This window comes from Panthera tigris, chromosome C2 (assembly GCF_018350195.1).
Source record: "Panthera tigris isolate Pti1 chromosome C2, P.tigris_Pti1_mat1.1, whole genome shotgun sequence".
In the NCBI taxonomy this organism is placed as follows: Eukaryota; Metazoa; Chordata; class Mammalia; order Carnivora; family Felidae; genus Panthera; species Panthera tigris.
The window spans coordinates 75609605-75614161 of NC_056668.1; the positions used below are offsets into that span (position 1 = coordinate 75609605).

Here is a 4557-nt window from a genome sequence, read left to right on the forward strand (position 1 = left end):
AAATAATAAAATACATAGAAATAACTTAACCAAAGAGGTTAAAGACCTATACTCTGAAACCTATAAATATTGATGAAAAAAATTGAAGATGACACAAACAAATGGAAAGATACTCCATGCTCATGGACTGGGAGCACAAATATTGTTACAATGTTTATACTAGGCAGGCTGTATGCTTCTCTCCACTTGACAGATAGTTGCATCTCATGGTAGACTGCCAGCCATGTCCCCAAGACATAATGGTGAAGGTAAATGGATTTGCCCATATTGGGTGTTCGGTTAACAGGACTGCTTTTAACTCTGTGGATATTGTTGCCATCAATGACCTCTTCATTGACCTTATATACATGGTATATATGTTCCAGTATGAGTCCACCCACAGCAAATTCAGTGGCACAATCAAGGTTGAGAGAGAGAAACTTGTCATCAGTGGAAAGCCCATCTCCATATTGCAAGAATGAGACCCTGCCAACATCAAATGGAGTGATGCTAGTGCTGAGTATGTTGTGGAATCCATTGGTGTCTTCCTCACTGTGGAGAAGGCTGTGGTGTCTTCATCATTGTGGAGAATACTTGACATGTGGGGCCAAGACAGTCAACATCTCTGTCCCTTCTGCTGATGCCCCCATGTTTGTGATGGGCATGAACCATGAAAAATATGACAACACCCTCAAGATTTTCAGTAATGCCTCCTGCACTACCAATGGCTTGGCTCTTTTGACCAAGGTCATCCACAACTTTGGCATAAAGGAGGGACATATGACCACAGTCCATACTGTCACCTCCCCCCAGAAGACAGTGGACAGTCCCTCTGGGAAGCTCTGGTTTGATAGCAGAGGGGCTACCCAGAACATCACCCCTGCTTCTACTGACACCACCAAGGCTGTAGGCAAGGTCATCTCTGATCTGAATGGGAAACTCACTGGCATGATCACCCATGCCCCCACCAGTGGATCTGACCTGCTGCCTGGAGAAAGCTGCTAAATACAATGACATCAAGAAGGTGGTAAACAGGCATCAGAGGGCCTCCTCAAAGGCATCCTGGGCTACACCAAGAACCAGGTTGTCTTCTGTGACTGTAACAGTGACACCCACTCCACCTTTGATGCTGGGGCTGGCATTTGCTCTCAACAATCACTTTCCCAAGCTCATTTCCTGATATGATCATGAATTTGGCTACAACAACTGGCCTCCGAGGAATAAGAGTTCCCTAGACCACCAACCCCAGCAAGAGGAAGAGAGAGGTCCTCAGCTGGTGGGGAGTTTTTGCCCCAACTCATCTCCCAACAGACTGAGAATCTCCCAACCTCTACACAGTTTCCATCCCAGAACCTTAAAGAAGGGGAGGGGCTTGGAGAGCCCTATCTTGTCATGTACCATCAATAAAGTATACTATACCCATACAAACAAACAAACCAACCAAAACCTATACTACCCAAAGAATCTACACATGTAATGCAATCTCTATCAAAGTAGCAACAGCATTTTTCCCAGAACTAGAACAAACAATCCTAAAATTTATATGGAACCACAAAACCCCCAAATAGCCAAAGCAATCTTGAAAAAGTAGGACAAATCTAGAGGTGTAACAATCTCAGATTTCAAGATATTCTACAAAGCTGTAGTAATAAAAATAGTATGGAACTAGCACAAAAATAGACACATGGATCAACAGAACAGATTAGAAAGCCCAGAAATAGACCCACAATTACATAGTCAAAGGTCACTTTCTCATCCCATAACACAAAAATAAACTCCAAATGGATTAAAGACCTACATGTGAGGCCTGAAACCATAAAACTCTTAGAAGATACCATAGGTAGTAATTTATCTGACACTGGCTATAGCACCATTTTTCTAGATAAAGCTCTTGATGAAAGGGAAAGAGAAGCAAAAATGAACTATTGAGACTACATAAAAAACAAACAAACAAACAAACAAAAAAACCTTCTGCATAGCAAGAGATCAGCAAGACTAATAGACAATCTACTGAATGTGAAAAGATATTTTCACATAACATATCTGATAAAGTATTAGCATCCAAAATATATAAAGAATGTATAACAGTCAACAAAAACCCAAACAATCATTAAAAATGGGCAGAAGGCATGAACAGAAATTTCTCCAAAGAAGACCTACAGATGGACAACAGACACATGAAAAGATACTCATCATCACTAATTATCAGGGAAATGCACATCAAAACCACAATGATATATCACCCCATACCTGTCAGAATGGCCAAAATAAAATCACAAGAAACAAGTGTTGGCGAGGATGTAGAGCAAACAGAACCCTCGTGCAGTGTTGGTGTGAATGCAAATGAGTGCAGTCACTGTGGAAAACAGTGTGGAGGTTCCTCAGAAAATTAAAAATAGAATTATAATATAATCTAGTAATTCCACTACTAGGCATTTACCCCCAAAAAAACAAAAACCCTAATTTGAAAAGATATATACACCCCTGTTTATTGCAGCATTATTTATAATATTTGCAATCACATGGATTGAGCTAGAGAGTATAATCTTAAGTAAAATAAGTCAGTTGGAGAAAGACAAGTACCATATGATTGCACTCATATGGGCAATTTAAGAAACAAAACAAAGAAACAAAGAAAAAACAGAGATAAACATAAAAACAGACTCTTAACTGTAGAGAACAGATGATTACCAGAGAAAGGGGTGGGTGGGGGCATGGTTGAAATAGGTGAAAGAGATTACAAATACACTTGTCATGGTGAGCACTGAGTAATGTATAGAATTGTTGAATCACTATATTGTACACCTGAAACTAATATAACTCTGTTAACTATACCAGAATAAAAAAAATAAATTAAAACATAATTACTATAAAGCAGATATAAGATGTTTCTGTGTCTCAATCTCTTCCCCTAGTTTTTCCAGATCTCCTGTCAATTTCTCAGGTCTGATTCTTTCCACTTACAGGGATTAGTATAGTTGCCTCCTTACTTCTTTCTCAAGTTCTAGCGTACCTCACCTCCAAAATATCCTCCACTTGACTGCTGGGCTACTGTAGGGAGTAGTAAGTCTGAACATTTATTCCTTTGCCTACAAAATCCTTCATAGATTCCCAATGTCAGCAAATAAACTCAATCTCCTTAGCTTAGCATGCTGTCTCCTGACCTGGCCTCTGTCTAGGAGTATCATCTCTTTTCACTCCTTTAGACCATTGCTAAGCTCTAGCTTTATTGAACTGGTTGAGGTTTATAATAACTGGCATATTATTTGCCATACCCACCCAGGCCTTCACTCCTGTGCTTCCCTTCTATGTAGTTAATGCATCATTGCACATTATTTTAGCCTAATATTACCTCTGCAGAAAGGTCTTCCTGTCAACTCTACCTGCTCCCACTTAAAACCAAGTTCCTCTTTATATCACATCAGACTGCCATTGATAGCCTTTTTTGTCTCCTTGTGTAATGTTGGTTTCCTCCATTAGAGTACTCCTCTTTGAGGCAAGGAACCTGTCTATTATGGTCACTGTTTTATCTCTGGAGTTTAGTGCAGTTTCTGTTACACATAATGGCTATTCCACAAATACAGGTTGAATGATGAAGTAAATGTGCTCATAGAACAAACAGATTTGAGGGCTCAGTGGGACTCATCTGCATTAAGAAGAAAAAAAATCAGGGACATTTGACCTTGGTTCTAAATCCAATTTTCCAGTAAAACAATTATACTTTTAGCAAGATGTGATGGCAATTTAAATTGGGACAAAGAATCCATCCAAATCCCAAAACACATTCCCCCTCTTTTATGATGTTGACCTATACTCATGACATATTTGGTATAAAGCTCTTAATTTCTTGATCCCCTCTTCCCTGCAGGTTAATCTAAAATTCTATGCCTGCCTGTATTGCTTTTCTATAGAAAACTGTCCTACATATCTTCAAACTAATTCTGTGACTTCTCAGTGACAAACACGATAAGAACACTAAAAAATATTTGCTTTTTTCAATATTTCTTAATTTATTTTGGCACTGTTTATTTGGCATGTGATTCACAGACTTATTTAGTCATTCAATATTTAATGACTTGAAAGGTGCTCTGTGCAAAGCACTGTGGGAGGCACGAGGACGAAATATGGTCCCTTTCTTCTCTGAAAATGCTCAGCATAAAGTAGGGGATATAAACATTATTAAACTCAAACATTATTGACAATAGCTTCATGACATAGTAAGAATCTCAAATGCAATTGGAGGAGGGAGACCTGAGTTCTCCTCTCTAGATTGAGCATTAAGTGACTATGATATTTGCAAGTAACTTTAACTTTCTGGGCCTTAGTTTCTTATTTGTCATAAGGGATTTGAATTACATAAACACTAAATTAGTTTTCTAATTTATACAAATTGTTGTGGATTTAAGAAATTAAATTTTAAGAAATAAAATTTCTAGCAATGTGGCAAATATTAAATAAATAGTAATTCTCAGTTGGCAAATTTCTTTTGACATGCACCTTCCTATAAACTGTTAGCAGATGTGTAAATTGGTGTAACCTATTTATAAGACTTAAAAACGTGAGTTGAGCATGCAATTC

The 4557-nt window shown here is 38.2% G+C and overlaps 1 pseudogene; it reads left to right on the plus strand.

Annotated features, from left to right (window-relative positions):
• The first annotated feature begins 236 nt into the window (after positions 1–236).
• On the plus strand, positions 237–3937 carry LOC102949705 (annotated as a pseudogene).
• Positions 3938–4557: the final 620 nt, after the last annotated feature.